Source organism: Sapajus apella, unplaced genomic scaffold (assembly GCF_009761245.1).
Source record: "Sapajus apella isolate SASKATOON/1434 unplaced genomic scaffold, GSC_monkey_1.0 scaffold62, whole genome shotgun sequence".
NCBI classification, from domain to species: Eukaryota; Metazoa; Chordata; class Mammalia; order Primates; family Cebidae; genus Sapajus; species Sapajus apella.
Genome location: NW_022437002.1, coordinates 7124408 through 7136192, shown reverse-complemented (window position 1 = coordinate 7136192; position 11785 = coordinate 7124408).

Sequence of the window (11785 nt, the reverse complement as noted above, 5' to 3'; positions counted from 1 at the left end):
CCCATTTTTTAACTCTCAATCTTGGCCACATGGAGCCTCCAGGGATTTGTTAATTGAGTTTAAAGTGTTCTGCTACCACTGGCTTCAGCTGCAGTCTTCTCCTCCTGGGCTTCTGTCCCCAGTAGGCTGTGTTTTTCTGTATCTGCCCATTTGTCTCTCCAGTTTGGGAGGCAGCAGTTTGACCTGTGACCTCAATTTTCTGATGGCTCTAAGAAGAGTTATTGCTTTTCAGTTTTTTCAGCTTTTTCTGGTTGTGAGGAAGGAAATGATGACTTTGTAGGGGAGCCAGAGATCGCCTCCAGCCCTTCTTTAGCTATTATGGGGGCTCTGTAGCTGGATCTGGAAACCAAATTGATACCAGGCAGACTAACAAGAGAAAAGAGAAATTGTGTTGATTTTACATGTGCATGGAGATCTTCACAACACAATGAAGTCCGAAGAAGTGATCAAAGCAAGATTTGTTTATACTTTTTTTTTTGAGACAGTGTCTTACTCTGTTGCCCAGGCTGGAGTACGGTGGACTGATTTCGGCTCACTGCAACCTCTGCCTCCCAGTTCATGCAATTCTCCGGCCTCGGCCTCCCAAGTAGCTGGGACTACAGGCACCCATCACCATAACTGGCTAATTTTTGTATTTTTAGTAGAGATAGGGTTTCACCATGTTGGCCAGACTGGTCTCGAGCTCCTGACCTCAAGTGATCTGCCTGTCTTGGCCTTTCCAAGTGTTGGGATTATAGATATGAGACACTTTGCCTAGCCACGTTTGTGCTTTTTAGACAAAGAATGGTGAATTTGAGAAGAAATGACAGGACAAAGAAAATCTGGCGAGGGGGTGTACGTTTCTAGTGGAGTCACTAGGTGATGTACAGGAGGGTGTAAAACTAATAGAAGACTAGGGTTACTTGGTTAAGTATATTTATTCAGGTCCATGGCAGCCCCCAGTGTGTCTCTGGTAATGAGGGCTATTTTCTTGCCCTGGTATGGGGAGGGTACTCCTCCTAGAGGAATTCCTTATGGCTTGCTGCATGCAGGAAAGGACAGGTCAGCAAGTTCTTACCGAAAGTACAATTTTGCCAATTTTTTTTTTTTTTAAAGACAGTTATTGCTCTGTCACCCAGGCTGGAGTGTAGTGATCTAATCTCAGCTCATTGCAACCTCTACCTCCTGGGGTTCAAGCGATTCTCCTGCCTCAGCCACCCAGGCAGCTGGGATTGTAGGTGTGCATCACCATTCCCGGCTAATTTTTGTGCTTTTTGTAGAGTCAGGGTTTCGCTATGTTGGCCAGGCTGGTCTCAAACTCCTGGCCTCAAGCTATCAGCCCACCTCTGTCTTCCAAAGTGTTGGGATTACAGACATGAGCCACCGCCTTGGTCCTTGCCAATGTTTTTAACTAGAAATAATCAATACACCAATCAAGCATCTTTTGGGATGGCATGTCCTTCACTCCTTTAATGTCAGGGTCTTTAAATTTGTACCAAATGTCCAGGTGTCTTCAGAGGGCCGCCTTCAAATACTCATCAGAGTGCTGCTCAGTGCATGTGTGAGAGAAGCTTACTGAAGCCGAGATAAAACCATCAGAATGGATTGGAGAACAGTGCCTGGCATTCATACAGGACTGGGAATAGTGGCTGTTCTCACCAGCTAGACTAGAAAAACTTTTTTTTTTTTTTTTTGAGACGGAGTTTCGCTCTTGTTACCCAGGCTGGAGTGCAATGGCGCGATCTCGGCTCACCGCAACCTCCGCCTCCTGGTTCAGGCAATTCTCCTGCCTCAGCCTCCTGAGTAGCTGGGATTACAGGCACGCGCCACCATGCCCAGCTAATTTTTTGTATTTTTAGTAGAGACGGGGTTTCACCATGTTGACCAGGATGGTCTCGATCTCTTGACCTCGTGATCCACCCACCTCGGCCTCCCAAAGTGCTGGGATTACAAGCTTGAGCCACTGCGCCCGGCCCTATTTTATTTTTTTGAGACAGAGTCTCACTCTGTCGCCAGGCTGGAGTGCAGTGGCACGATTCCGGCTCACTGTAACTTCTGTTTTCCGGTTTCAAGCATTTCTCCTGCCTCAGCCTCCCAAGTAGCTGGGACAAGAGGCACGCACCACCACGCCCAGCTAATTTTTTGTACTTTTAGTACAGATGGGGTTTCACCATGTTGGTCAGGATGGTCTCCATCTCTTGACCTCGTGATCCGCCCGCCTCGGTCTCCCAAAGTGCTGGGATTACAGGTGTGAGCCACCGCGCCTGGCTGACTAGAAAAATTTAATTCACCAGGCACTGGGAAAATACTCAGGTAGGGCTTGCTTCATCTAATTAGCCCTGTCTTGAGCACTACTTCAGACCTGCTGGACAAATTACAAAAGCAGGAACAAAAAGGGTCAAACTGTTTCCAAGTAAGTTAACTGAATCCCAGAACAAAGATCAAGAAGGTGTGTAAGAATAGAAAATATCAGGCTGGTCTTGCCGGCTCATGCCTGTAATCCCAGCACTTTGGGAGGCTGAGGTGGGTGGATCACCTGAGGTCAGGGGTTTGAGACCAGCTTGGCCAACAACAACAAAAAAAGTAGCCAGGCATGGTGATGGGTGCCTGTAATCCCAGCACTTTGGGAGGCTGAGGCAGGTGGATCACCTGAGGTCAGGGGTTTGAGAGCAGCCTGGCCAACATGATGAAACCTGGTCTCTACTAAAAATACAAAAATTAGCCAGGCATGGTGGTGCATGCCTGTAATCCCAGCTACTTGGGAAGCTGAGGCAGGAGAATCTCTTGAGCCAGGGAGGTGGAGGTTGCAGTGACAGAGCAGGACTCCATCTTAAAAAAAAAAAAAATACATATATATATATATATATATATATATATAGTGTGACTTCACTTATATTAGGTATCTACGATAGGCAAATTCATAGAGAAAGAAAGACAAGAGATTACCAGATGTTGGGTTAGGTATGAATGGGAAGTTTCTGTTTGTGGTGATTTAAAAAATGTGTAAATAGATCAAAGTGATGGTTGCCTAACATGGTGAATGTAATTAATGCCACTGAACTGTATACTTCAAATGGCTAAAGTGGCAAGTCAAAAAAAAAAACACTATAAAGAGGAGCTCCCCCAACACCTTAAGGAGCTTAGAGGGCAGGCATACATGCAAACAATTACAACACAGTGTGCTAATGTTATAATTTTGATGTATACAGAGTGTGAAGATTTATAGGAAAGAGCTCATATGTTTGTGGGTGTTGGGAATTTGGAATAATCATGGTGAGTGCTGGAACCTCTCAGCTCAGTGTTGCCAGGGTGTGGAAGGAAAACATCTTGGGCCCCCAAAGTCACCAAGCTAAAGGGAAAGTCAAGCTGGGAACTGCTGAGGGCAAACCTGCCTCCCATTCTATTTAAGGTTACCCCTCTGCTCTCTGAAATAAATGCGTATCTGATTGCCTCTTTTGGAGCGGCTAATCGGAAACTCAGAGGAATGCAACCATTTGTCTCTTACGCAGCTGTGACCTGGAAGGCCCCTCTCTGAGTTGTTCACCTTTTCTTCGAGCTGTCCCGCCTTTCAGGACCAAACCAATATTCATTTTACATATGCTGATTGATGCCTCATGTCTTCCTAAAACGTAGAACACCAAGCTGTGCCCCGAACACCTTGGGCACATGTCGTCAGGACCTCCTAAGGGTGTGTTATGGGCGTGCATCCTCAACTTTGGCAAAATAAATCTCAGAAATTAACTAAGATCTGTCTCAGATTTTTGGGGTTCATGTTTTGATAACCACAAAGGGATTCTGAGTGGAGGTGCCCCAGACCTTCACAAAAGTCCTATTGGTGCTTGGTACCAGCTTGAGTTATCTTTATGGCTCAAACCAGTAGGACAATTTGCTGAGGCCTGGAATCACCCACTCCAGATAATCTCTGATTTCCTAAAATTTGGTTGAGATCTAAAGTTTATTTTGCTGTACAACTTCCTTTTTTGTTAGTTTTAGTTGCTTCCAACAAGGAAGGCAAGTTTTCCTGCTTCCATGATGATGGGAGGCAGGTTAGCTCCTTTACAGAGTTTGAGCTTCCTCCCAGAAGGGAAGGTTTTTTTTTTTTTTTTTTTCCTGCTTCTAGGATGGTAGAGAGCAGTCTTCAGCCTGAAACCCATCCCTAGGTAAAAGCTGAATTGGGGTTTTGTCTTGGCTAAAGTTAACGAGCTGGTCTCAATTTCTCCTTACCATTAGAGCACCCAATAATCATGTAAGTTGTGCAGTTGTTAGTTTTGCTTGTTTGTTGTTGTTTGTGTCCATTTTTGTTGTTGTTTTGGTCTTTTCCCCATTGGGTTTGACCAACTTTATCTGACTTGATCAAATTCAAAGGAAAGTTCCAAATTATGAAGAACAAGTCCTCTGAAATGGTTAAATTCCCCCTGCCACACATACAAAAAGGTGGTATAGTGGGGGAGAAAAAACAGCCAGCAAAAGGAGGAAAGGTTTTTTTAGTTTGATTACTAAGGAGTTTATTTACATAACGAGGCCACCTCTTTGCTAGCCAGGCCAAACTGAAAGAGCAATGGCTGTACTTCTGAAATAGCAGCAATTTGTCGTAGCTGAAATATGGTAATGAGGTTAAAAAAATTTTTTTAAGGCTCTCAATGGTTAAGTCATCTTAATTAAAAGCTAACATCCAAGATGTGTGTGTGTGTGATAGCTGAGTGTGGTGGCTCACACCTGTAATCCCGGCACTTTGGGATGCTGAGGTAGGTAGATCATCTGAGGTCAGGATTTCGAGACCAGCCTGGCCAATATGGTGAAACCCTGTCTCTACTAAAAACACAAAAAGTAGTCATATTAGTTGGGTGTGGTGGTGGGCACCTATAATCCCAGTTACTCAGGAGGCTGAGGCAGGAGAATCACTTGAACCTGTGAGGCAGAGATTGCAGGGTGCCAAGATTATGCCACTGTACTCCAGCCTGGTTGACAGAGCAAAATTCTGTCTTAAAAAAAGAAGAAAAAGGTGTGTGTGTGCATATGTGTATGTTTGTATTTAAAAGGCCTTTAAGATTTTGTTTTTCTCCTAGGACCGCCCCCTTTTTTTTTTTTTTTCAAAAATTTTTTTTTTTTCGTTTAAAAAAAAAAAAAAAAAAAAAAGAAAAAAAACTTTTTCTTCATTTACTTCTGCGGTGTCTCCTTTCTCTTGCACCCTCTATTGCATGGGGGACCTAAAATAGTTTATAATAGCCTGGGGTTCCTTAAAAAAATGGAGCTCTGGGCAGTGAAACCTGTTTTCACTTATGGCACGTGGAGGAGAAACCTGTTTTCCCTGTATGGAACCCCAAGAATGTAAACAGACAAGTTCCTCTCAGCTCTTAAACTGCTTACTTTCCTATTGTGTCACCTGGTTTTTTGTTCTTTTTTTTGAGACAGTCTCACTGTCGCCAGGCTGGAGTGCAGTGATGCGATCTCAGCTCACTGCAACCTCCGCCTCCTGGGTTCGTGCAATTCTCCTGCCTCAGCCTCCTGAGTAGCTGGGATTACAGACATGCACTACCACACCAATTTTTGTACTTTTGGTAGAGACAGGGTTTCACCATGTTGGCCAGGATGATCTCAATCTCTTGACCTTGTGATCCACCCGCCTCAGCCACCCACAGTGCTAGGATTACAGGTGTGAGCCACCACGCCTGGCTGTTACCCGCTTTTTTGTTATTGTTTGTTTGTTTTGACTTTACTTGTTATTGAAACAGAAGTTACTCTTGGGATTTTAAGGAAGTTAGTTTAGGCACTTAGAAATGTCTTTGTTTAAAAAAAATTTTTAAGTGCACTGTAAAAGCATCATGTGGTCTACTCTCATATTAAGTCTCCCTTTTTAGAGACCCAGAATTCACTGTGAGCACTGCCCAGAGCCCAGAGATCCATTTAAATGATAGATGCCTAAGTAAAATTGACCTCCTTATACAATCCTGATAGATTTCTATAACTCTACGTTTGATCTGACATCCATCTTTAATCACCCTCTAGCACCATTAGATTTTTTTCTCTCTGTACCTTATGATGTAAATTTTGCTATTTGATTTCCACTTGAGTTGTTTCCTTTAATATGCAAATTTAAGGCTATTTAGCTGACAACTGCTTAGGATTATCAAGAGTCTGAAAGTTTAAGATGGCAAAGAAAAGGTTTTTATAAATCTATTAAGATGTATTTCTTTTCTTTCTTTTTTTTTTTTTTTAATACAGGGTTTCACCATGTTGGTCAGGCTGGTCTTGAACTCCTGACCTCAGGTGATCCGCCTGCCTTGGCCTCAAAGTGCTTGGATTACAGGCATGAGCCACCACGCCTGGCCTTAAGATGTATTTCTATTGGCATGTATGTATTCACATGTTGTGTACACAATGTTTCACTCCTGAAAATTGATGACAGAGCTCTCATTAATTGACTTAAAGAAAAACAAAAGTGTGTAAATCAAATACTTTATCCGAAAAAGGAAAGAGTAGTCAAATGGTTTTTCAAGTTTACATGACTTAAGTAAAATCTTTAATAAATAAGGTAGCTTTAAAATTATTGGTAAAGTAATATTTAAAATGTCTTAAGATTGCCAGCATACATTTTTATTTGCATTTACTAATCAAGCAGTTTTATTAATCAAGCAATTTTATACTCATCCCTGCCAAATACTATACGATGTCCAAATTTGGGATGGGGTTACAAAACTATAAACCCAGCCCCAAACAGAATGATTTTTGCTTATATAATTTTTATAAGACATTGATACTGGTTTAAATGAAAATAGCTACATCTTAAATTTAGTAAGATTACCGTAACTTCTAATCCTGTGGCTTTAGGCAGTCTAGTCCATAGGCAGTAAGGAGGTTTGCTTTGGGAAAGGACTGTTCATCTTTGTTTCAAAGCTAAACTATAAACTAAGTTTCTCCCAAAGTTAGTTTGGCCTGTGCCCTGGAATGAACACAGACAGCCTGGAGGTTAGAAGCAAGATGGAGTCAGTTAAGGCAAATCTTTTCTGCTGTCTCAGTTATAATTTTGCAATGGCAGTTTCATAACTTTAAATGACAGTTGTAATTTTCTAAATAATCTAGGAAAACGATTAAAATAATTTGGTAAATATAATGGGATAAATACTTGTAGAGAAACTTGTCATAATTTAGAATTTAAAGTTATGTTAAATAATACATATTTCAACCAGGCATAGTGGCTCACACCTATAATCCCAGCACTTTGGGAGCCTGAGGCAGGGAGATCACTTGAGATCAGGTCTTGACCAGCCTAGCCAACATGGTGAAACCCTGTCTCTACAAAAATATAAAAATTAGCTGAGCACAATGGCAGGTGCCTGTAATTCCAGGGAGGCTGAGGTGGGAGAATGGCTTGAACTTGGGAGGTGGAGGTTGCAGTGAGCACAGATTGTGCCATTGTACTCCAGCTTGGGTGACAGGGTGAGAATCTGTCTCAATAATACCCATTTCATTATTTGGGTAGTTTCCATATGTTGCATCCAGTAAGATCACAATTACTCAAGCTATCACCTTTGGTTAATTTTATATGAGAAAAAATATTGTATGGTAAATTTAGTCCTAGAATAAAATGACTGTTGTTAAAGAAAGAGGGAAAAACAGAAAGTCCAAGCATATCATGAATGGTCTGTGTAAGTCACAATAAGAGGATTTATATTAAAAAACAAATGAAACAAAACCCAAAAAACTTTTATATAATCAAGTTGTCTATAATTAAAGGGAAATTATAATGGTCCTTCTAGAGATTGGGCTTGATATAACAAAATATATACATATAATTTTAATTAATGTTATTACATCTATGTTTCTGTACGTACTTTTTTTATTTTTTATTTTTTATTTTTTTTTGAGACATTGCCTTGTTCTGTCACCAGGCTGGAGTGCAGTGGTGCAATCTTGGCTCACTGCAACCTCCGCTTTCTGGGTTCAAGCGATTCTTCCACCTCAGCCTCCCGAGTAGCTGGGACCACAGGCGACTGCCACCATACCTGGCTAATTTTTGTATTTTTAGTAGAGATGGGGTTTCACCATGTTGGTCAGGATGGTCTTGATCTCTTGACCTTGTGATCCGCCTGCCTCGGCCTCCCAAAGTGCTGGGATTACAGGCATGAGCCACCGCACCTGGCTCTGTATTACTTTTAAAGTCCTTTTGACATTGAGTTACAGGGCTTTGACTCCTGGGCCTAAAAAGGACACCAAGTCTTGCTGGCTAACATGGTGAAACCGTCTCTACTAAAAATAGAAAAAATTAGCCAGTGTGGTGGCATGCATCTGTAGTCCCAGCTACTCAGGAGGCTGAGGCAGGAGAATTGCTCAAACCTGGCAGGTGGAGGTTGCAGTGAGCTGAGATTGCGTCACTGCACTCCAGCGTGGGCAACAAGAGTGAAACTTCGTCTCAAAACAATGACAACAACAAGGACACCAAGTCCTGCCAAATCTTAAACATAGCAATTAAAGCCTCATCTTCATGCCTGGTATAAGATACCAATCAAAATAAACTGTATTCCTGAAATACATGTGGTAAGTAGAAAAGTTCCTTTTTAAAGTTTCCTTTCTTGTTAAAGTATGCTAGTAACTTTGTTAGGCCCTATCTTATGTAGCTGTCAGACATGCCATGCTTACAGGCATGTAGTACATTCTATGTCCTTGTACTTTTAACAAAGATATTTATGCTGGACATGCTCACAGCCATGTCCCAGCTCTCCAGTGCTTTTACCTGTTTAGAAAAGTTTTAAGTTGTTAGCCAATTGGGTTTTAGATTGTGAGGTGTGACTCCAGCCAATAGAGATCAAACACAGCAGTAAGGACAACCCCAAATTAATAAATAAATTTGTGTGTTTTCCTTTGTTCATTGTACTCTTGTGGCAAAATGGCTAGTGAGAGTACCCTTCCTGCAGTCCAGGAAGTAAAAATTGTGTTTCTGAAAGATCCTTTGTCCCAGTGCTAATTTTTCTTTGCAGCACTGAGCAACTATTTCCAACATCTATTTCCAACGATACAGGACCAGAAATTAGGGCTATTCAACTCAAGGCCCAGGGACTATTGTGGCAGAGGTAGGCACATGTGATTGTAAGGGCCAATTTTAAAAGATAAAATAAGTTGCACGAGGCCCCGGGTTCATTCTTCGGCACCTTAAAAGAAAAAAAAAGATAAAATAAGTTTAATTTATCTATAAATTAATCATTAATGTCAAAGGCACACTGATGCAAGACCAGCATATAGGCCCCCTGTGTCAGATTAACAAGGTTTTCTTGAAGCATTAACTGACTCCCTAATAAAGGTTATTAAGATTATAAAAGATTTATATACAGCTTTAAAAAGTCTTATCTGAGATTCATTCTATTGAACGAAGTTCCATCAAAGCTACTTTAAAAGCCTATGGAAAAAACAATAATTACTCTTGCTACAGTGTATACAAATAATCAGGCCAAGTATAATAAAGCAAATCAGTCCTACCATGATTTTTCTTTAGTAAAAATGGGAAACTGGAAAGAGAAAAATTATGTTTCACAAACTTTAGTATACCTGTTAGATTCTACTCTTGCTTAATGTTTGCCAATTTTTTTTCCTATAGTTCAGACCAAATTCTAATTTTTCTTGGCTATGAGCCTGCAAAACGATATTTTCAATTTTTTTCTCCTTTTTTCCTCAGTTTTCCTAATTTGGAGTCACTGAAAATTAAGCTGTACTTTTTTTTCAAGACAGAGTTTTGCTCTTGCTGCCCAGGCTGGAGTGCAATGGCACGATCTTGGCTGACTGCAACCTCTGCCTCCTGAGTTCAAGTGATTCTCCTGCCTCAGCCTCCCGAGTAGCTGGGATTACAGGCATGCGCCACCACACCTGGCTAATTTTGTATTTTTTTTTTTTTTTTTTTTTGAGACGGAGTTTCGCTCTTGTTACCCAGGCTGGAGTGCAATGGCGCGATCTCGGCTCACCACAACCTCTGCCTCCTGGGTTCAGGCAATTCTCCTGCCTCAACCTCCCGAGTAGCTGGGATTACAGGCACGCGCCACCATGCCCAGCTAATGTTTTTTTTTGTATTTTTAGTAGACGGGGTTTCACCATGTTGACCAGGATGGTCTTGATCTCTTGACCTCGTGATCCACCTGCCTCGGCCTCCCACAGTGCTGGGATTACAGGCTTGAGCCACCGCACCTGGCCTAATTTTGTATTTTTAATAGAGATGGGGTTTCTCCATGTTGGTCAGGCTGGTCTTGAACTCCTGCTCTCAGGTGATCTGCCCACCTTGGCCTCCCAAAGTGCTGGGATTACAGGAATGAGCCATTGTGCCTGGCCTATGCTATTCTTTTTTAAAGCCCTGCAAACTGAAGCTAGACAACTTAAATTTCAGAAGAAAATAACAGCAACCTATTTACATAGATAACCTACTCTCATACCTGCCTACTGAAGTATGGACTTCAGAGTAATGTGGCCTATATTGATATTCCAGGATTGTTCTTTTTGTTGTTTTTCTTCCTTCCTCCTGTTTTCTCTTCATAGGACATGAGACTTCACAACCTTCTAAAAATGAGCGTTTTGGCCAGGTGCAGTGGCTCATTCCTGTAATCCCAGCATTTTGGGAGGTCTAGGAGAGTGGGTAACGAGATCAGGAGTTCAGGACCAGCCTGAGCAACATGGCAAAACCCTGTCTCTACTAAAAATACAAAAATTAGCCAGGTATTGTGGTGCGAACTTGTAGTCACAGTTGTAGTCCAAGCTACTTGGGAGGTGGAGGCATGAAAATTGCTTGAGCCTAGGAGGCAGAGGTTGCAACAAGCCAACTGATTGCACCACTGCACTCCAGCCTGGGTGATGGAGCAAGACTATCTCCAAAAAAGAATAGGGGGAATGAAATTCTTATTTTATCTCTAAAAGGATATTAAACAAAGAAAAGGGGATACAGCCTCCTTGGAGGACTACATGATAAGAAATCATAGGCAACAAAAAGAAAGAGCTGAGATTGAAACAAAGAACTTCCTCAGGCTCTGGAACCAGTGGACAGGGAGATTTGAAGCATCTACTTCCCCAGGGCATTTCCCTTCTTTTACGTATTGTGAAAAGAAGCAACATTTTTTTTTTTTTTTTGACATGGAGTCTTGCTCTGTCGCCAAGGCTGCAGTGCAGTGGTGTGATCTCGGCTCACTGCAACCTCCGCCTCCCAGGTTCAAGCGATTCTCCTGCTTCAGACTACAGGTGCATGCCACCATGCCCAGGTAATATTTTGTATTTTTACGGGGTTTCACCATGTTAGTCAGGGTGGTCTCGATCTCCAGATTTTGTCATCTGCCTGCCTTGGCCTCCCAAAGTGCTGGGATTACAGGCTTGAGCCACCGCGCCCGGCCCCCATTTTTTCTTTTTTTTAAAAAGCAGCCAGATGAATCACCTGAGGTCAGGAGTTCAAGACCAGCCTGGCAGAGGTTGCAGTGAGCTGAGATCATGCCACTGTACTCCAGCTTGGAAAACAGAGTGAGACTCTGTCTCAAAAAAAAAAAAAAAAAAAAAAAAGTTAAAAGTAAAATTGGCCAGATACCGTGGCTTATGTAATCTCGGAACTTTGGGAGGCCAAGGTGGGCAGATCACTTGAGCCCAGGAGTTCAAGACCAAACTGGCAACATGGCAAAACCCCATCTCTGCAAAAAATACAAAAATTAGCCAGGCATGGTGGCATATACCTGTAGTCCCAGCTATTTGGGAGGTGGAGGTGGAGGCTGCAGAGAGCCGTGATCATGCCACTGCACTCTAGCGTAGGCAACAGAATGAGACTCTGTCAAAACAAAACAAAAAAAAAAAA